Source organism: Saccostrea cucullata, unplaced genomic scaffold, assembly GCF_032062105.1.
Source record: "Saccostrea cucullata isolate Sc308-1 unplaced genomic scaffold, CSIRO_AGI_Scuc_v1 ctg4381, whole genome shotgun sequence".
Lineage (NCBI taxonomy): Eukaryota > Metazoa > Mollusca > Bivalvia > Ostreida > Ostreidae > Saccostrea > Saccostrea cuccullata.
Genome location: NW_026935294.1, coordinates 39,104 through 63,071, shown reverse-complemented (window position 1 = coordinate 63,071; position 23,968 = coordinate 39,104). Strand labels below are relative to the sequence as shown.

The following is a 23,968-nucleotide window of genomic DNA, read 5'->3' as shown; positions in this document are numbered from 1 at the left end:
GTCTAATTTATACACATATGAGCAGATGGATTTCAATGAACAAAAATGATATAATGGGCATCAAAAAATGGGTACCGTTTTACAACAACCAAAAACACCTAGGGGCGAGCGGCCAACCCAGAAGAGACCGCGCACTGGATCTACTCCAGACCGCACTGACGACTAGGGGGGCGCAGGAGAGCGGACATCCACCAAATGTAATGACTCTGTACTGACACCTGATCGAATACAAAACACTTTGAATTTTCTATCTTTAAATGTCTGTGGAATTAAAAACCGGCTAAATTATAACGAATTTAGAGAATTTATTACCCATTATGATATAATAGCTTTCACTGAAACAAAAACCGATAATTCTGACGAAATTGATATCCCAGGATATACAACATTTATGAAAAACAGAAATAAGCTTTCAAAAGTAAAATCGGGTGGATTGATATTAGCAGTACGTGATGAAATCATTAAGTATGTAAAGATTGTAAATACTGATTGTAAATATGTGCTATGGTTTAAGTTAAATAAGTCACTTTTTCAAACGTGTGAAGATTTGATATGCGGAGTTGTGTATATACCGCCTGAATCTAGTAAATATAGAGGATAGTTTCGAATAAAGTACCGGTCAAAAAATAGAAAAAAGAGAGAAACCTGAGGTTTGAATGCATATTATAGGTAATTTTATAGGTAGAATATTTTATGGGTGCATTTGGAGGGAATTGGTGGCCTTGTATATTTTATTGAAATATGACACTTTAGTGTCACTACTACTGTATAGGGGTTATGGACTAGAAATACGAAACTAAGCTCAAAACTCGCTCTACCAGTATTTCACCAGAAAAGCGGGGTGGGTTCACAGGATGAATTGTAGCTTGAAAACGAGGTGGTTGAGCCCATATCTCTTGCTGTTCATTGGTATGTACAAATGTTATTCTGCAATTTGTGTGGTAGCTTAGGTCATCAGCACGGGCCTGGAAGCAGATGCGACTGCGGCGAAATAGTGAAAATAGGCTTGATTCACATGAAATTTTGAGATTATCCCTGCGCCATCTTTAGGGCTCATTATGTAAGTTGTACATGTTTTATTCCTAAAAGCTTCAAATTTCTCAAGGGACTACATCATACTATTATTACATGTAGAGGGAATTTAAAATTTTTCAATGCACATTTTAAAAGCAGCTCAATATTAAGTAAACCGTCAGTCAAACGTTTTGATTGCAAAAAAAAACTATCCTCTGCCACCTTCAAGAATGCATCAATTTTTAGAAATGTGAATTTTAGTCTGATTTTTATACAAAAGGGTTTATCTATGTATGCCAATTTAAAAAAATACTTTATTTCTGTTATTTAAAATCTGTGCAGTTGGGTATATTCACTAAAAAGCAAGGGGGGTTACTCTTTTCCAGCATACATTTTTAAAGACTTTGAACCATCAGCATAATAAATCATATAAGATTTAGGCATTTTTTGCCAGAGAATAAATTAATTGTTTGAATTTGATACTTTGGGTATTGTCGCATAATTAAAATCATGTCTTGCTTTAATTAATTAAATCTAATTAAAATTTAAGTGTATTAATTAGTGCGATATCACTGAAATTACATAAATTTGCCATTTTTTCAACCTAATTTACTAAATATAATTTTTTTGAAAATAAAAATCTGTCAGCATACCTAAATGTCACTTAATCTAACCATATATAGTACAAAAAAAACTTTTTTTGCTTTATTTTTCCAAATTTAACCTATTCTGTTATTGATATTTTCATGAAATATGCCCCCCCCCCTTTCAATTTTTAAATTTATCTATATTTAAATGTAACAGAATCTAATTTTTTCAAATGTTTGCTATAAAATGACTAATTTTCTTTGAATAATAACAAAACAAAGAGTTTGTATTGCATATTTATTGAAGTAAGAGCAATAAAATGTGCATTTTCATGTAATTATTGAATTCTGCTAGGCCCATATAATCTGCCCACAATTGCCCAGGATGGACAGAATAATCACTTTTAATTTTCAGGAGAATGAAATGTTTGTATTTGATTACTCATAACTGTTAAAAGGGAATATCAGACACTTAGAAAGAATTCATCTAGGACAAACAGATTTTTACAGTGCATTTTCATTACACTGAAGAAATGGCTGCAGGGGTAGGGTGTTGAACTGCCATTTCCTGGACACTTTTTCTTTAGCATGTGATGCAAGAGGGTTTTTTGCATATCATGATAAATATCTTGAAAGTTGAAAGGGGTTTTAACTTTGCAAAGAAGTTATAGGTATATAAAACCAAGTGAAAAAGGGATAAAATGGAATTTCATAGAACATGAAAAATAGGGGAGTATGTGATACATGTGAGTACATTTCACCAAGATGTGCTCTTTATATTTGACTTTTTACATATAAATGTATTTGAAATAGATTAAAATTACCATTAAACACTTTTTTGATGGTATATTTATCATCTGGAGTTGTAAGAATTGCATTTGTTTTATGTGTAAGAAACAATATGGGGTTAAGGTGGTTGACCGAGAACTGGTGAGGTCTCTTATTTGGCCATAACTTTTTTATTTTTCAATGAATCAAGACATATTTGGTATATTTTTACTCAGAATTGCATGTTCTTTTTGAATTGAGCAAGGTTTATTACTTGCAAGACAAACTTTGAAAGTTAAAGGTGGCAGAGGATAGTTTCAAATAAAGTACCGGTCAAAAAATAGAAAAAATAGAGAAACCTGAGGTTTGAATGCATATTATAGGTAATTTTATAGCTAGAATATTTTATGGGTGCATTTGGAGGGAATTGGTGGCCTTGTATATTTTATTGAAATATGACACTTTAGTGTCACTACTACTGTATAGGGGATATGGACTAGAAATACGAAACTAAGCTCAAAACTCGCTCTACCGGTATTTCACCAGAAAAGCGGGGTGGGTTCACAGGATGAATTGTAGCTTGAAAACGAGGTGGTTGAGCCCATATCTCTTGCTGTTCATTGGTATGTACAAATGTTATTCTGCAATTTGTGTGGTAGCTTAGGTCATCAGCACGGGCCTGGAAGCAGATGCGACTGCGGCGAAATAGTGAAAATAGGCTTGATTCACATGAAATTTTGAGATTATTCCTGCGCCATCTTTAGGGCTCATTGTGTAAGTTGTACATGTTTTATTCCTAAAAGCTTCAAATTTCTCAAGGGACTACATCATACTATAATTACATGTAGAGGGAATTTAAAATTTTTCAATGCACATTTTAAAAGCAGCTCAATATCAAGTAAACCGTCAGTCAAACGTTTTGATTGAAAAAAAAACTATCTTTTAATTAATATCTCATTTTCAAATGAATTAAAAGAAGATACAGATTGTGCATGACCATCATGACAAGAACATTAATTTTCTTGATCAAGCATTTGCATTTCACTAATTCAATCTGTAAATTTTACAATAATTTCATATTGATTCTTCATTGATTATATTGGAAATTTATTCATTTCATTGATGAATGAAATGTGAATTCCTTATGCAATTCCAAAAATGCAATTCCTTAAATGTTATTGTAAAAATGAACACAAATAATTTCAGATCATGGGTCATTAATTGGAATAGGTAAAAACCCAAAAAACAAAAGTACTTCAGTGTTTCCTTAAAAGATTTGTGCCATCAATAAATAGAGGACTAGAGGTCATCCCATATCAGCTCAAGAATATTAAAGAAAGTTGGATGGTCAAGCTAAGATGTTGAACCAGACATGGCAAAATAAAGGAGATTTGGAGAAGAACTTCTGACTTGTTATACCCAATGTATATTTTTATGTCTATAGATTATAGAAGAAAATTTAATGTTTAACAACATCCTATCTAGTATATACATGTTTTTCCATATATTTAGAAAATATGTGTATGTGATGATTACAGTGCATGCTCTGTTTGTCCATCTTTGAATTTGTTTTCAGTAAAATAAATGTATACACCATAGGTATTAATTTAAGGTTGCTTTTGTTTATACTTACATGTAACAATTTTCTTAAAAGGGGTTAGTAAAATTGCAAGGAAATTAATACATGAACAATTAAGATTAATATTTTTATTCATTAAATTTTTTTCTTACCAGGACCTAATATGTCAAATAAGTATTTCTGAAAACTGATGAGTTTTGTACATAAATCTGTATTAAACATGTATAATTATATCAACTGTAACAGTTTAAAACATGACACTTAAATTGTAAGGTTTTAATTAAGTAGGAATGATAAGACCAGTTTATAATCTACTAAAATTAAAATCTTTCACAAATACATGTACATGTAGTTTATTTTAAAATTGTTTACATTTATAATTTTTTAAATTTTTTTTCTGTTTTTTGATTTTAAAAAGGAGAAAATTTTGTTATATTTAAATTATTTCATGGATATCAAGGAGATATATTTATCACTGTAGCATTGTTTCTTTTCCCTGTTCTTGACAAATATTTTTGACAGTGTTATGTCATTTTCAGAATTTCCTTTTTCTGAAATCAGAAGTACTTTTAAAATAATTAAAGTATGAATTGATGTCACTTAGAATTCATCTTTATTTTGTTCTGTCTGATATTTAAATTTTAGATTTAACTACCTAATCCAATGATTGAGCTAATGTCCATGAAGTGTAAAAATGGCCATCTTTAAAAAATGTTTGGTTGTTGGCTTCTCCAGACCGACTGACTAAAATGACCAGACTGAAAACTTTTTTCAATGCAAGGGGGGTTTTTTTTTTTTATTCCTCTTATCCCCCTTAAAAAATGTTGTTGAAGAATTTTCACCACCACCCCAAAATTTTTCCCTGAGTCAAGAGAGGGCAAACAAACATTACTTTAAAGATAACATTTCTACTCTTTGAAGTAAAGAAATAATTTAATTATAAAAACAGCAGCTTCGTGGATGCAATGCTTACAACATTTCACTCAAAAAATGGCATACATGTATAATGACAGTCACCAGCCATAACTGAATAAAGATATTTTGCTACAAAATGTTAGAAGTTACTACATGTTGGACTAACTAAATCAGCATGAGGTCAAATTCATAGGCTTTTAATTGGTTTAGTTGCAACATGTTTTGAAGTATGTTTTTCATAAACATGTTACTTCTAAAGGTGTTGCATTATAATTCATGGACAATTTCATCAGAATATTCAGATGTAAAGATTGCAACAAATACTAGAGTTTTTTCCCTGGAATAAATTTTTAGACCATCATGTAGCACAGGAGAAGTTTCATTTTGAATATTTTCAGCCAATTTATGCCTAAAAACAATATCAAAAATAACATTTAGTCTTTAACATTCACCATGACAAGGTGATATCAATGTTCACTTGTCTTTAAAAATGTAGAAAAAGCCTGATTTTTATGTTCCGAACCCATAATATAGCCCCTGTTTCCATGGAAATAAATTGGGGGCATACATATTTTTTTAGTTCAAATTAATGAAAATGATCAAAAATAACTTCATGGATTTTGATGGAATGGTAGATATGTAAAACGTTGATTTTTTTATTTTTGTTGCCATGGCAACGGTTTCACTTTTCAAGGAAAGTTGAAAAATCTTCTTTTTTACCCAAATGTTCACATTTTTGATAACGGAAAATTAAAAATTTAAATAATAGAAGCATGAATTAATAATTAGGTCATTTTAATTTAAAAATTTATAATTTTTAAAATAAATCAATTTTTTCAATGAAAATAATATTCGAGGTGAAATGTGAAATACGTTAACTTTGGCATCATTTACTAAAAAAATAAATATCTTTGAAATCATATTAAATGATGAAGCTAATTCCCTGAATAAATTGATATATAGCATGTGTGCATATTAAAAAAAAATAGGGTTGGAGGGAGACGCAAACCTTACCTTAAATACCCTCGGTATGTTAAAATAGTTACAGCTACGTAGAATGTTTACGGCGGGTGTTTCCTGCTTGAAAAGCAAAACACTTTCGTCATTTTGCACGAAAAACGTTTGGGAAAAACAAAAAGCACCATAGCTAAAGCAGCATTTTGAAAGATATACTGTAACATCCTGCGGAATATTTTTCATGAAATAAAACTGCGTCCCATAATCACACTGTTGTTGCTACATCCAAGACATTTCATTTGTTTCAAATCAAATCTTGGCTACTAACTAAGAGACCAGAATTATTCAAAATTGCAATAACTACAGTATGTAAAAAATAAATTATTTAAACAATAAAATAACTTTACTCTTCAAGACAAAACTAAATAAAGCATTAGTTTTAAGTCACAGCAAGTAAATCAATTCAATCCTGCATTTCTCATTCATAGTTATTACTCAATTAACTTCTTGGCATTCTTTTCTTCTTTCAAAATATATAACTGCACTACCATTACATATGGGAAAAAAGAAAAAAAATAAAATATGCAAAAATATCCATTTGGGATTAACCCACCCCAAAAAGTTCCCTTGGAAGTCCACCAGCATATCCACTAGACCATTTGGACACGATAGATTTCGAGTGTTATTTAATGTTCACATTTTTCATTTCGTTTGGAAAAATTTTTTTTATTAATTTTTGCGTTTTTCAAAAACTTTGAAACAAAAATCGGAAATGGCGGTTTTAAAAAATTCCCTGCCTCTTTGTGTATATATTAAAATTATTCTGTTTCAAGGAGGCACTTTTTTAGAACAAGGGGGGTTCCCTTTTAAAAAACGGAAAATCTGACATATTTCCGTGAGACTAATTTTCACATCATTTGTTGGCAAATTGGAAGTCAATGCGCAGATTCCAAATACTGTTTCTAGTTGTGCTTTAAATATTGTTGCATTTGAAAAAAATTAATATGAGTTTCTGGAACCTAAAAATTATTCTTTTAATCTGCTACACATTTAGGGAAAGTAACAAAAGAAGTGTAACACTCTCTTTCTGTAAAAATAAAGATTTTATTTTAATGTAAAATTGGTACCGACAAAAAAAAGGAAAATGTGACACTTGCAATAACATAATCCACAGTACTACTGTTTTTACAAAACACCACCTTTACAACATTTTAAAGTACACGAGTTCTGTAATCTTTTTTTCCGATGTACATAATCCATTGTCTTTTTTTTTGTCCACCTGTTCAATGTTAAAAATAGCTCCACGTGTGAAAACCAACCAGGTGTAAAGTCATAGTGCCCCGACAGGGAAGCCGAGTTTCGTAATAACATTGATACTTCAGCTGTGAAGTCAATTGAGCGTAACCTTTTTGAACTAAAGTAATAATACTTTTCAAGCACTGACATTAATAAGGTTCTTCTAAAGGTATTTGTAATAATATTTAAAACAAATTTTGAGTGTGAAAAGTATTTAAGTATTCTGCCATTAAAATTTAGAAAAATACTTGTCAAATTTCTACTACTAATCACCATCTACCAGTTGAGTTGGGAAGATGGGCATTAACCATTAAGTGAAAGATTATGTACACTTTGTAATGCTAAACATGTTGCCGATGAATTTCATTTTATACTTGAATGTACTGCACTGTCAAACATCAGGAAAAGGTATATTAATGAGTACTACTTTACCAAATATTCTGAAATTTTCTCAACTGATGACAAAACAAGATTCTATGTCACTTAAATTAAAAAACTCTGTATGTTTATATTAGAAATATATGATTTAGTCTGTCCTCCATAATTGTTTTCCTCACATTTCATTATTACGTGTTTTTTCCTCCCTTTTCCCATTTTTTTTTCATTTTTTTTCTCCTCATTTTCTTCTCCAATTTCATTGTCTTATTATGTATATCATATACTTATACCTCTGACCAGAATGTACATATGCTGTAAATATTTTTCATTGTCCTCATGTACCATGTACGTTAAATGGTTTTGAGTGAATAAATGAACTTGAACTTGAACTGTTTGCAACAATTCAACAAATTATCACTAATTATGTTTGATTGACTTTAAGATACATTATGATAGCAAATTTGATAGCATCATTTTGGGGGTAGTTTACAATGTTTTAAAGAAACATTTGACAGTAAAAAAGCTTAATACTCAAAGGTCACAATATGTTTTGAAAAATGAGTGAAAACGACAACGTGTAAGAATATCTAAACAATTATTTAAAAAATCAAAAAATGTAGTTATCCACGTTTGTCTGAAATTCAAACAGATGATGAAACTTTAAACCCTCAAAACAAATTTACAATAAGATGCACTGGACAAAACAGCAAAGGCCTGAGAAGAGCAAAGAATTGCAAGAGCACAAAAACAGTTTTAAATGGTAAATGGTAAATTTTCTTAAATACATGTATTAGTGGTCTAACTTGTTATTCAAATTCTTATTCGGGGAGGCAGTTCAATTTATGGAGGAGTCTAGAGAGCAAAATGTTTGCAAAAAAATCAAAGGTTTATGGAGAGGAAGGAACCAGAATCAAGGAAAATGCATGTTTCTATGACAGCGTTCAAAATAAAGGAATTTGGGGATAAAAAGAAGGATAATGTTTTGTCACAACAACAATATTCTCCAGATCTTTCAACTTTTGACTTGTTTCATTTCCCAAACTTGAAAAAAACCTTTCAGAAAAAAAAACAAGTACAGGAAATCATAGGAAATGCGATATTCCAGTATACGAAGGGCCCTACTAAAAAAAAATTGTTATAAAAACGATCAGAAGTTGAATAAAAGTGTTACGAACAAGTGTTTTAATTAAAACATAATATAAGTGAAGTCATGAAGACTTAATCATCGGAAAGCTTTTTTTTGTTTCTTTCAAAGCACCAATGACAATATTTATTGAACAGCCTCGTATATATGGTGATTACGTAAAATCAATTATAATGTGTTATATTATTGTGATTACATGAAATAAAATGAAATGTGTTACTGGCCCCTAACTCAGGTTGTGTATTTTTTCTGCAAAAATTGCAACGTGAATTCTCGGACCAAAGAAAGTAGTTGATTTATTTTTTTAACATACGTTTATTGTAATGATATGAAAAAAGGTATTTTTGACATGGTCAATATTCATCATTAAATAGATTCTCTTTCCTTTCTTCAAAACCCCCTCACGACAAATTGCATCTAAGAAATAATAACTGTTCTATAAATATATAGTCAATACTTATTATTTTTGTATTATTTTTTAATACTTCAGATAGAAATAGAGGGTTGAAAACTAACCTTTCTGATAATGTCCTGACCTCTCTCAGATTTTATATCAACGGCAACACTCTGTAAAATACACCAGTCTCATTCTATATCCTATAATTACGATCCTCCAAAGTAAATCGCTTCTCTGGGTAGCGATTCGGGAGCGGATCAAATGAATCGATTTTAATCACATTGTAAAACAAAGTACAGGATTTTTGCTTCTTTCTAGCATTCAAAACATACTTATTGTGACATCTGTTACATTTTATTACTTTAAAAAAATCGTATACGCAATTGTGGATTTAATATATTGCCTAAAATAAAAATTGAAAAAAATATTTTAAAAAACATCTTGAAAAAATTCTTCATACTAACATTGTCATAATATCAAATTATTTTATGTACCATAAAGGAGCTACCTTTTTATTTCTATTGATTGTGAGGAAGTACACCGATTCCGAACCTTTAAATGGTGGACCCCACAACCGAGTATCATCCCCTGATCCTGTAGAGCAAAAAACAGGATTAGGGAATATTGGTAATAAATATAACACATGAAGAACCATACTCTGTGAGTTGATTTTTAGTTAGATCACAGGACTGAAGTTTTTATCGTAAAAAAAAAATGGGAAAAATATTTGACCTACAACTAAGAAAAAAACCGTGTTTTTTATAGTTGAGGTTGGGATATTTTTTCTGGATTTTTTTAAAGATAAAAACTTCAGACTCCTTTGGTTAGATCAAAGTTGTACCTGGTCGCTCAATTTTGATTACTTCTGCTCCTAAATCACCGAGAATCATTGTGCAGTAAGGGCCAGCAAGCACACTACAAATAAAAGTAACAATAATACAAATATTTTTACTTAAAAGTATTTCTCCACATTTCTTTAGAGTTTGAAATACATGTATATGTAGTTAATGATAATGGAATAGGTCTTACCTTGACATGTCCAGTATTCTGTATCCACTTAGTGGCCCAGGCCATTTTTGTGCATTCTCTGTAACAAAAGGTTAATATTTGATTATTTTTTTGTCCCGTATTGCTTTCCGTAGGTGACTGGAAGTCCAAAAACGGTATCGATTAAAAAAACATAAAATATGTTAAATACCTGAAGTGCATGTTTTTGAAATATTTCTCCCCTTTTAAAGGGACCCAATAATCCGATTTCTACATTTGACACAAATACTTGTAGTCTTAGCTGACTTGATTTGTCGAATAAACATAGCCTGCGCGTTATAGATTTAGAGTTACCTTTCCTGTCTTGTAAATAAGTATGGTAGCCTTGTGACTGCGTTGTAAATATCATTAAGTACAACGTCAAAAAACCACTAGTCATTCCCAATCTAGACGGTTTTGAGTGTTTATGAAGGTTAATCTTTGTTTTGTTTTTTTTTTTGAGAAAAAGTTTTAGGCCTAATGAGTGAATTATGATTTTGAGGTTCACAACTCTTTGAACAATATATGCGATGATTTTGAACCACAAAAACGCATCTTAATTTTTTTTGTTCCATGCATTATAATCACAAGCATGGTGCCCCAAAGGAAAATTTTTCATATTTTAGCCATAATTCCCAATTAATATCTCTGACAAATACTGATGCATTAATTTTATTTTTTTTTTAAGGTTATTCCACCCTGCTACATGTCATAGGATTTTGCAGAAACTCTAATTAGTTTCAATTCATACCTAATAAACAATATTTTTTGAAAGAATGCTTTACAATAGGTGTAATGATAAATATTGTTAATTAAAAGAAATTAAAAAATGCATATTTTCTTTTTTTAATCAATTATTCAGTCTTTAAAAAATGTTGACAAGGGCAATAACTCCTTCTAAAGTTTCTTCATTTAGGCATTTGCTTTATTGTACTTCTAATGTATAATAGTTCCCTGATATTCACAATTCAAAAGTATCTTTTAAGTGGCTTCTTCAACAAAAATGAAACCCGTAAATTTACTTACCTCGTCATTGGTCATTTAAAAATTATTTTGTTAAAACAGATTCTGATTGCACACATAAGTACTCTGAAGTTGACATCAAGAAGATGCTTGAGTTTCTGATTGACAATATCTATGTGGTTTTTGGAGACCAGGTATCCCAACAATTTTGGGAATTCCCATGGGTACAAATTCCTCCTTATTAGCAGACTTATTTTTATATTCATATGAAGCAGAATTTATGCAAAATCTTATGCGTGAAAAGAAGAAAACACTTGCTGTGGCCTTAAACTCACATTTAGATATATCACACGTATTGTAATTAATAATGATAATTTCCATTCCTACGTCGACACATATATCCTGGTGAGCTTGAATAAAAGATACCACAGAGTCCGACACTTCTGCTTCATACTTGGATATTTTACTTGAAAAAGACACTAATCGTAATCTAACAACCAAGCTATATGATAAACGTGATGACTTTAACTTTTCTATCGTCAACTTCCCTTATTTTACGCAAATACCTTCATCACCTGCATACGGAGTATATATAGCTCAGTTGTTTCATACGCAAGAGCATGCTCTACGTATGAACAATTTCTTAAATGAGGTAAATTATTTACAAGCAAATTTATGAAACAAGAATATCAACAGTTCCTTTAAAGTCATCATTTCGTAAATTCTGTGGTCATAAATGACCTTGTCAGCAAATAAAATTTATATTGAGTCAAATGCTGACGGACTTTTTTCATACCAATTGTTAGTCCATTATTTATACACTGAATTGACGACGGATTTTTTCCGTTATTTCCTGATTATGACAACGGCCACGGCGGGTGTGACCGGTCGGCAGGGATGTCATCCTCCATGGCACCTGATCCCACCTCTGATGTTTCGGAGGTCCGTGTTGGCTCTGCTCTTTTTTGTATATTTGTTTAACGGACGTTGAAATTGAATACTGTTCGTTATTTCCATATCCTTCTTGGAAGTATTGAGGGACATTTAGCATTAGAATTATGCATTTTAACTAGTTTTTACATATTTTTCAGAATATTGTTTACAAAAAATGTGCGATTTTTTTGTGTTGACATACACTTCTGTTTATTTGTGTTTTGCATCTTAGATAATATGGTGACCTATACATTTTTTGCAATAATTGGAAAATTTAAAGTTTATTAAATGAAAATAAATGCAGTTTTTGTACTTTGAACCATCAAATTTGTGAGGGTGGAAACACCTTAATGCGATTTTGGACATCAGTACTCAGTTTCTCTCATTTCCGAACTTTTTTCATATTGTTTATCAATTTTGACACATACAACTACAAATTAAGAACAAAAATACTTTATTTATACCGATTTTTATTCATATTATCACACAAGTAAAATTAATTATGAAGCATTCTACTCAGCCTCAGCGCATACCTTAAAACTTAACAATGAATTTGTTTATATCAGATGCAGCAACTAACCGAAACAAGTCTTATAATGATGCTCACCTCATGCAAGTTTGTAATCTTAAGGTTTTGAGTACCTTGGGGAAAGACTTTTTTTCATAATGTGACATGATCGCTTACTAGTTCTATAGTTAAAGGAAGTAAGCAGGTAAGGATCCGGTCGGCAGGGATCGAATGCTGACTTCTTCATGGCACCTGATCCCAAATAATTATCTGATGTTTGTATGGCGAGTCAAACGTTGCAATATTCGATCTTTTCCATTTGTATTTTAAAATTTTCTATTTGTATTGTATAATTTTTATTTGTATTGTATAATTTTTCATTTGTATTGTATTATTTTTATTTGTGTTCTATAATTTTCCATTTGTATTCTATAATTTTCAATTTGTATTCTATAATTTTTCATTCACATTACATATTCGCCATTTGCATTGTATAATTTTTCATTTGCATTGTATATTTTTCGTTAAAACAAAGAAAAAGCATTTAGTTTTACCAAGTTATGCTCATAGCTTCTCACAACAAACTGGGTCTGTTCTGTCTAAGCTTGTTCAATCGAGGAGTTTTAATATTGACTATTCTGTGTCACAGACACTAGTCTTGTTTCAATAAAAAAAATTTACCCCATACTAGTACAATTATTATACTAGTATGGGTTAAAAGAATTATTACTGAAACAAGTGCATGCGTCTCGTGGTTACATGTACCCGACAATATATTTAGTAGCATATGCCTGGTAAAACTAAATGTTTTTTCTTTGTTTTAATATCCCTACAGGCCATTAACATAACTTACTTTTCTTCTGCTAAAAAATGCTCCTTGCACTGAATGATCAGACTGGATAACACGTGTAAACTACCCAGAACATCTCGGGTATTACCAAATCCGATATATAATTAGATTAAACCAATGATATCCTTCGTAACAAAATAAACAATCCCTCGGATACAATGCAAACGAAAAATTATACAATACAAATGGAAAATATAGAATACAAATGAAAAAATATACAATACAAATGATTTTTTAAACAATATAAATTAAAATATACAGTGCAAATGAAAAATTATACAATGCAAATGGCAAATATATAATGCAATGAAAAATTATACAATACAATTGGACAATTATAGAATAAAAATGGAAAATTGTACAATGCAAATAAAAATTGTACAATACAAATGAAAAATTATAGAATACAAAGAAAAATTATACAATGCAAATGGAAAATTTTACAATACAAATGAAAATGATTGAATATAGCAACGTTTGGCTTGCCATATGTTTGAGTATTTTTGAGTGGACTGTGTTTGCTTTGCTCCTGATTTGTATTGTCTGACGGACTTTTTCTTGAATACTGTTCGTTATCGCCATTTTTTTTATGAGTATCCTTCTGTGCATCATCCATACATGTCCCTGTAACCAGGTAGAACGATATTTGGAAATGAATTTGATCTTAAAATTATATCAATTACCTCATAGGTGATTTAAAGTAAGAAATATGTAAGACAGAATCAGAATCACCTTTCTTTATTGAAAGTCTGCTTTTTTTACATCATGTTCTAAAGAAATGAATCACAAATTCTTTTGATACTCGATCTCATTTCTCTACACTATATACATTGTATATGTTTGAAATAACAAATCTATTGAGAATCTATGAACGACACTGCCATGGATAAAGAAAAAAGTCATAGTTGTCATCCCAACTCCAGTGTCTGCTGTAATGAATGTAACACTTCACAGGCTCGGATCCGCGCCTGGCGCTGAATCCCTCACAGTTGACATCGGTCGAACATATGCGCTTACAGTCGATGCGCATCTGGTAATCTTTGTAAATGTAGCTATTCCACTCAAACGATTTGTCGTCTTTCATTATATCTAAAATAATAACGTGTCTAGGATATTGTCAGAAACAATATGGAAAGGAAAAACTGTGGTCACAGAAAAAAATCATGGAATTAATTCACCTCTCGATATTTTTTTTTCAGAAAATCCTATAGAAAATACAAAGTTCAAGGTCACAGTTTTACATTACCAAAACAGAATAACCTTAAACTTTTATCATAGATCGAAACTTTTAATGATATCATTAGCGTTTATTAGAATTTGACTGAAGAATACTAAAATCGAATCTATACTCCACTCACTCCTTCTTGATTGGCAACGAAAGTTGCCCAGAAACTAGACAGAAAGTCCGGTCAAAGGATGTATTCATTATGGCAAAAGAATTCACCTATAGGAGAGAACAATTTCCCGGAAAAAGTGACATTTAAATATTAATCTTTATTTGTTGTTTTCCACGGTATATATGTGTAAATTTTTCAAATTTGTATTTTATACCTAAAATTTTTTATTTACAACTTAACAATAAACCTCCAAAGCTGGTCGAAACACCATTTTGTCTAATAAAGCGTTGATTTTTGCATGAATTTTGGCCTAGAAGTCCTTCAGGGCAGGCCAGCCCCTTAATAAAATTGTGATATTTTGACAGGTTTGGATGTAAGGAATAATTTAAGATTGGATTTTTTAGGGGCAGTTCGCCTTTTCAAAGACTATTTTAAGTTTTTTTTTATAGACTTTTGTATTTTCCTTCACTTATCTATCCTTTATGCATGCCCATTCTTGACATTAGAAACACTAAAGAGGTATCAAATCGTAAAAATCCAATGTACAGTTGTCAGTCAGGTGGAACAAACCTAAGTATTAGCACACTTTCTCCGAGGACAAGAATAACTCACTCTGTGTTACTCGATACAGGTATTCTTGGCAGCATTGAGCTGCGATAAATTTCAATTGTATATATTCTTTAGAATTTAATCACATTGATTTTGGCTACATATAACAATAACTGTACTCCCTTCGATTTCATTTAGGCCAATATAATTTGCACACATTAATAACATGTTTTATTATATCCACGGATAAATAGCCTAGATATAAAGAATAGAATTTCAGAGACAGTAGACATTACCATTATGCACAATTAGAAGTAAAGACAAATATCAATCATTACATTTGGAGATAACAAACTCAGAATATCAATGAAAGGGTTACTCCTACCTCTACTCACTGAAATTAATATTTAGAAAAAACAAATTGTTATACGAGTATGTATTCAGCCTAATGTCATTAATCAGAACGAAAATCGACAAGCTTTTTGTAGAGAAAAAAACTAAGCCCGGTCCTATAGGTCAGATCCCATATATATAATAAAGTGATCTTTTGTGGTAGCGAATTTCCTATTCTTAGATTCCTCCCTTGGGTATTTTTATAGTAGGGGTAACTATATCAGAAGAAGATAAATATTTCGTGACAAGCCCCTGTGTATAGATTTGCCTAAAATTGCACTTACCTTTTTAACCTGAATTTCCTATATGGAGTTATGTAAACTAAAACAGGCGATACCACCGCTTTTGATTTCAAATATTGTAAGAAGTTATGAAATAGGGCTAATTGTATAATACAGGTATTTCCTGAACTGGATTGCTAAACATGAATCTCATGTAAACATTCAAATGTTGGAGAGAGGTAAACTTCTTTCAATACGGCGGCCCGTTCGTGTAATAAATGCAATTTTATTCGTCTCAGCTGTAAATTTAAGTAATAAACAACAATGTTAAAAAGTTCAATGGGAAATGAACTTTTAGTTGGTACGTGATCAAATCTACTGAGAAGCCCTTTAGGCTGTACAGGATTTGATCAAGTGACCAACTTAAAGTTCATTTCCCGGAGAACTTTTTAACATTGTTATTTATTTCTTAGTTAAACGTTTATTTGTGTATATTTCATATTGTAAATGAGTGCATTAACCTGTGCATTTAATATAGAATGTTTTGGTAATTTTCCTGACGTGTCAGAGATCATTTTATCGACCCCAAATATATAAATGACAGTGAAGGAGACACTCGGGAGGAGAAATACAAAGAACCAAGAACACAGTTGTGGCTCTATTACTTAGAGCAGAGACAAATAAAACCAGGCTGGAGAGGGATACTGAAGTGAAAAAAATACGACGGGAACTGATAAATTCCTTCCTTTAACGAGCTGTGTTCAGCTTTAACTGATTTAATTTGAAGAAAACTTAAATAGAAAATTTACTAAGTGTGCTTTTTTCACAAACTGACAAAAAAGAAGTACATGCTAATCCCATTTAACACATTAAAGGTTTACCATACCATAACATGCTGTCCTGTTTAAATTTGTACACTCTCGTAAGCGTAAACATTCGTCACATGTGGTTTGTCCTGTTCTGTGTTGGAAATACCCCTCAGAACAAAACAAACATGAGCTTTGTCCAGCACTGGGTTGGTAAAAACCAGCACTGCATCGGTTACAAGCACTTTGTCCTGAAGAAAGAAGTCATTTATAGGAAATCATATTTATCGTGCGAAAATTAAAAAGTTGGTATGTATTGAATGACTGTAAACGACATACCTGTATAACCCTGATATGTTCCTGGTCCACAAGGTTTACAAGAGTCTAAGAAAAAATTAATAATGTAATGTAATGCAGTATCTCGAAACCCCATTATTATTGATTTAACGAGTAGAATGATCTACAAGTTTTTTTTTAATCAGTAATAATTACACGTAATTTACATCTAGAAGAGATGTAATATAAAATATATAAGCTACTTAGTATTCAGTTTTAGAGTAAATTTTGAGAACGAAGCTGACCTGAGGATTTCATGCCGTGGTTGGGTTGGTAGGTGCCACTGGGGCAGTGACGACATGTCGTTGACCCGGTCTGGTCCTGGTATGTCCCAGGGGGACAATGAGTGCACTGCACACTGCCGACATTAGGACTATGTTCGCCGACAGGACATGGGTCACACTATAAGTAAAAAAGAAACTAGAGGTACTGTGAGCTATGAGCTCACTAAATGATACCCCCGCCTCCCATATGAATATAATGGCAGTGTCCATGTTTTGCTCTGGAAAATCCAAAATATATGTCAGATCAAAAAGTAAAATAAAAGGTACACAATGGCAATATGTAAATAAAGATTCTGTGAAAGTTTCATTAAATTTCCTTTAGTGGTATGAGAGGAGTTGCGGATAAGAGATTGGTACCCCAAAGCGTAACAGACGGACGGACGGACTGAATGTTTCAGTAATATCATGCTTTTACGACTTCTAGAATTTTGTATATTTATGACAATGTTTAAAGACCCTGTCAATTTTAAGCATGAAAACATTGTCATATAAGTAACATTGATGTACAAGTAAGACTGGCGTACAAAGAGACTGGGATAGGATACTCTCACTGGGAAATTGTGTGTAGTAACGGACTCTCTGTTGTATGTATCTTTAGATTCTTGCTGTAAGTTTGTACTTTTTGATTCATATATATATTACTGTAAATAAATAATTGTTAAATTTAACTGTGTGATTGATCTTTGCTGGAATTAAGGGTTATTCTGATCCATAGCACATTCCAACAACGTGTCGTTTTACATTTACACTAATTCAACAACGTACCATATTACATTTTTACTAATAAAACGTGTCGTTTTAAAAACATATACTATTTCAAGATCATGGTGTTATAAAATATATTATTTCCCATCACATCAATTATTCTTAAACATTAGTTACTCACGCTTGTTTTGCCTTTTTCATGCTGGTATGTGCCAGTAGGACAAGGCTTACAACTGGTAGAACCGGTCTGATCCTGATAAGTCCCTGGTTTGCACATCGAACACCACTGTAGACTACTTCCGCTGTTATATTGAGCCTCAGGGCACGGGATACACCGTCCGTCCTTCCCGTAAGTACCCGCTGTACAATCTGTCCAATTAAAGATATATGTTTTATAATTTCAGATCATACATTCAATGCTAATGGCTCTTGTAAAATGATCTTTATTATCAATATTGATGCTGCTATAGTGTGATTGTTTGCAAGATGGCATGTCTAATTTTGTTTAACGTGATCAAATTTATCCATGTGACCCAAGAGTTCAGAATTTTCAGATTTCCGTCAAAATTCCTTAAATTGCCATAAAGCATTATTGTAAAAAAAAAAAAAAAAACAAAGCGAACAAGGAAAAAAAGATTATGAAAGATTTTGTTTGAATATCATTTACAAATGAAAATAAATATTCCTCATATGAAGACATAATTTTGTCATGGTCATCCTTCAATTTATGAACACTGGTTTTTATTTTACGCTTAAAATTTGCTTTTCTTATCTTGCAATTTATTTTTTTTATTACTTTTGTAAATTAAAGAAAGTCGGAGGAAAATTGGTTATAATTTTCTTCTAATGTTTTTCACAATAAAAATGAAATAGAATACTAGTATATGTGCAACATCTGGAGCGTTGCCTCACAATGTGCAATGAGACAACTTCCTTACTACATGTAGGTGTACAGCATCCCCAACTCCTCCAAAATCAACCATATACTTTCATTATTGTACTCGCAGAAATCTGGCTTTGTACGATGGTCATAATTCAGCAGCATAAATCATTATGCTGATGCGTACCCATTGTATCTTTTAATAATTCAATTAAATCAATGACAAAAAAAGATCAAAAGTCAAGTGCGATTCTCTTTTAAATAAAACAATGATAATTGAAATTACAATCCTGCCACATTTCATAACAATAAAAAATATGCAACATTTTTTCAGATATTTTTTGAAATTCTAATGTTTGAATTAATTGATATTCATTTATTTCACGGAAAAATGTTTAAATGTGGTAGAACAAATTTACTATAACAATTTATTTCGTTTATTTATTCGTTATGACATCATTCTATTTTTTAAAAGTTATCTTAATATTTTTATCTTCAATTTCATTGGTTTAATTGATATCATTCAATAATTTTTATTTACCTTGCGTATAAGTAACCGTTCAGACTAAGCAAAATAGGGTAGCATAACATTTAAAGAAGAAATTATCTATCCAGCGAATATCGGATGCATCTTGTGGTATGAAACTTTCATATTTAGTTATTTATACTTTATTGAATTTTTGCAGTTAAAGTTGTCTGAGTTAATTCTGATATTTGTTTGGAAGTTCAAATCTCATTTTGCTACAAAACATTTTTCTATGCTATATGCTGCATTAACATTAACTTATTATCAATGTTTATGAAACTATATGTAAATTGTATGCTTTTCTAATGTTTTCTTTATATTTGTTATAGGTCATTGTCTATTCTTTATACTTGAAGTTCAATAAATAAATGGATACCATCATCTGAATCATCATAAGTCCTTAATTGCTCAGTTACATATGAAAACAAAGCAATCTGTCGTTCTACTGTATTCATTTATTTGATAATTTTTATATTACCTGGTATTTAAATTTAAGCATTTCACCATATGTTAGAATAAAATTGATAGATGGAATAAAGAAATATATTCAATAAAGTTTTTTAAAAAGAAAAGCTACTATTTACCCACTGCAAGGCATGAAATGTTGTCGTGTGTATGGATACATTTGTAGGAAGAAGGGCATGGCGAGTCGCTGCAGTGTCCCAAGAGTTCCTGTGAAAGACAAAATTCTATTGAAAAATTTTCGACCTCTTATAAGAACATTAAATCAAAATTTTAATCTAGCTTTAAAAGAGACTATATTCACTGTAATTTCTTTATGAAATCCATTAGATATCTCACGCGCAAAAAATCCTTGTTACCGCGCGGTAGAATAGGAACTATATATATTTTCAATACTCTAGAAACACAAAAATGTATATGTTTTGACCCAATTTAATTCAATTTAAAAACAACTATCGTGTTAAATAAAAGTAAGAACGTTTAAAATTAATTTGTCATTTTATCATTGCAATATTCATTTGTGTTATTTATTTTTCAAACGTCACAAACGGATCTTACATGTAGGTCTATTAAGCACAACAGTTCTGAAATGCGTTAAATTCAAATAATAACAAGAGATGATCGTAAAACATGCCCCTCCCCAAAATAAATTGAATTTTTCTAAGTCCAAGGGGCATAACTCTGTCTGAGTTGGCCAGATCGTACCCAAAACTGAACTCGACTGAGAAGTTTTTATGATAAATCTGTGTATAAAATTTCATTTCAATATGTGCAACCTCTGCAAAGAAAATGAACGGAAACTAATGGTGGACCGACGGACAGACTGGCCGACCGAAAGAACAACAGCAAAGCAATATGTCCTCCCTTCTTCGAAGGGGACCTGATTAACCAAATAAACAATAATGAAGAAAATTAGAGAATGTAAATAAAAGCATTGAATTATTTCACTTGTGTCTATCGACCACCAAACTCCATCATTGATTTTTTGGAAAAATCTCCATGGTCCATAGAAAGAATACGAGGGCTGTTTTATTGATAAAATCATCGGTGCTCGTAAAGAACCCCCCCCAAAATTTTTTATGATTTAGTCTAAATGATTTCACTTAAATAATATGTTTTAATTAAAACACATGTCTGTAACATTTTTATCCAATTTTTGATTGTTTTAGAACACATTTTTGAGTATGGTCCTCTTTACACTGGAATATGGGAGATCCTCTGATTGCCTGGACTTGTTATTCTTTTAAAAGGTGTTTTTTCAAGTTTGGAAAAATGAAAGTCAAAGGGTAAAAGATCTGGGAAATACTGTTGGTGAGACAAAAAATTGACTTTCCGTTATCCCCAAAACTTCTATACTCTTCAGGGCGTTTGGGTTTGGACTTTGGAGGCTGTCATGAAGAAATTAAATGTAGTGGATTCCTGATTCTAGTTTCATCCTCTCATAAACCTTTCGATTTTTTGCGAAGAATTTTCTTTCTAGACTCCTCCAGAAATTGAACAAAAAGATCATTAATATTTAAGAAATTGGCATATATAACTGTCTTTGTGCTTTTAGAATTCTTTGCTCTTTTCAGACCTTTGTTTTTTTTTTCATGTATATCTGATTGTAAATTCGTTTTAAGGTTAAAGCAATGGATCCAAGTTTTATTACCCGGTATCTGTTTCAATATCCGACAAACGTGGATGTTTACAGTTTTTTTATTTTTAAAAACTTTTAAATTGTTTAGATATTTTACACGAATTTATTTCACTCATCTTCAAAACATAGGGTGACCATTGGGTACTCAGCTTTTTACTGTCAAATATTTCTTTAAAACATATACCCCCAAGATGATGCCTATCTAATCAAATTTGTTATTTGTCTTAAAGTCAATCAAACATCATACGTGATAGTTTAATGAATTTTGACAACCAGTACATTGGTTGTTGTTAGTCCTTGTCCGAGGGCGGTACCCATTTTTGATGCCCATTATATCATTATTATAAAACAAACATTGTTTGCTGTAAATTTCATAAATTTCAGTGAATAATTCTTTGGGATTAACAGCTTTAGTGATGCATTAGTTAATATCTATGTATTTTACTGATTCTTTATCACTCATTTTTAATATACTGTCTCGAATAGCCCTTCGCAAGCTTTTCACAATGAAAATTCTATGTGATGAAAGTGGTAACACAAACTGTGATAACTCATCCGTTAGCACGGTATTTCATTTTGTTGGCATGGTCAGTTGTGTTATATAACCGACGACATCCAAAAATAAGAATTCAATACTTAAAGGTTACAACTGTGTCAACTCTCATTAATCCATAAATCAAAAATAACCGTGAACCAGTTAAAAAAATCGACCCTGGAAACACCACAAGTGGGATTAAATAGCTAGGGATAGGAAAATATTTACAATGATTGAATGAATTAAGAAAGAAGGTTATCATTATATGATAATAAAATTAGTAAACAAACAGCTGCTGAGAATATTGTAATATTAACTAATTTGTCAGTAGTTGACTTTAGTATAAAAATGATCTCAATAAATTAAAAGAGGGACCGGGAGCAGACAGAAAAAAAATCTCAACCTTCATATCAAATATTGACAAAAGTAATTAAGATATTATATCATTGGATACTTTTAAATGAGGTTTATTTTATGAACACATTACTTTGGTTGTAAAAAAAACATTACCTCATTTGTACCATTGTTAACATTGGAGAAGAAGAAATCACCACTCTTTGTACCGTCCACAATGACATCAGCAGAAATTTCATTTATTTCACATAAAAAGTGCTTTGTATTATAATTGATAGAATGACAGTGTTTGCGTAAGAGACATTCCTTCCTACATGAATGTACACCAATATTTGGAATTTCCTCAGCAGCAAACCCCTCTAAACGATATCCCTTAATGAGATTTTCGGAGCAGCAGTAAACTGTTAAGTTAGCTGACCAAAATAGAAAGAGAGTAAAAGATATAGACATCTTTCTCAGATTTTTAAAAATTCTAACCTTCAAACGTTTATATACCCAACACAATTTCCCACGGCGACTTTAAACTGATGGTCAATAATCTTATGCTTTTCAAAGATAGCAAAGTCTTTTTTATCCAAATACTCGTTGAATTAATATTTAAAAAAGCACTCAGAAGGGTAAATGATAAAGTGAAATGGAAAAAAGGGTATTGATTTAGTGTAAATGATGAAAGATGGATTTATCTTGGTATAAAATCTATAATATCTGTTTATTCGTGAGAATCCAGGTAAGATCGAAATACATGTATGAATTATATTCAATCCAACCACAGAACACTGTTTGCAACATGAACATTACACGCTGCACTAAATATTTCCGTAGAAAATAATTAAAATTGGAGCATTTTCAGATTTGATTAACGAGGGCTGTTCAATAAATAATGTCCTTGGTGCTCGGAAAGAAACAGAAAACGCTTTTCAATGCTCTTGTCTTAATGGTTTTACTTAAATATTCTCTTTTAATTAAATACATGTCTGTAACATTTTTATCCAATTTCCGACTGTTTTTAGAACACATATTTGGGTATGGCCCTTCTTATCCTAGAATATATCAGATCCTGTGGTTTCTTTGACTTGTTTCTTCTTTTTAAAAGGTGTTTTTTTTTCAAGGTTGGAAAATGAAACTAATTAATGATAGTCAAAGGGTGAAAGATCGAAAATTGATGGTGTGACAAACATTCACTTTCCAAAACTACTTTACTCTTCAGGGAGTGTGGGTTGGTTTGGACGGTGTCATGAAGAAATTTAATGTAGTGAATTCCTGATTCCGTTCCCATCCTCTTATAAGCCTATCAATTTTATCGCAAAAGTTTACTTTCTAGACTTCTCCAGAAATTGAACTACCTCCTCGAATAAGAATTTGAAAAACAAGACCTCTAATATTTAAGAAAATGATATATAAAACTGTTTTTATGATTATGCAGTTCTTTGCTCTGATTCGATCTTGCCTGTTTTTGCCAAGTACATCTAAAGTTTAGAGGGTTTAAACAAATGGATTCAAGTTTCACTATTTGTTTGAATTTCATACAAACGTGGATATTTTTTTTTTTGATTTTTTAAAAATAATAGTTTAGATATTCGTACACGCTGTCGTTTTCACTCTTTTTTTCAAAACATACTAAGCTTT

The 23,968-nt window shown here is 31.2% G+C and overlaps 1 long non-coding RNA gene across 1 annotated transcript; it reads right to left on the bottom strand.

The window, feature by feature from the left end:
* Positions 1-9,151: 9,151 nt before the first annotated feature.
* Positions 9,152-9,948, bottom strand: LOC134242447 (uncharacterized). Its single transcript, XR_009986860.1, has 3 exons — positions 9,877-9,948; positions 9,544-9,629; positions 9,152-9,205 (listed from the first exon to the last, which is right to left on the bottom strand). It is a non-coding gene; the product is annotated as an uncharacterized LOC134242447 (long non-coding RNA).
* Positions 9,949-23,968: the final 14,020 nt, after the last annotated feature.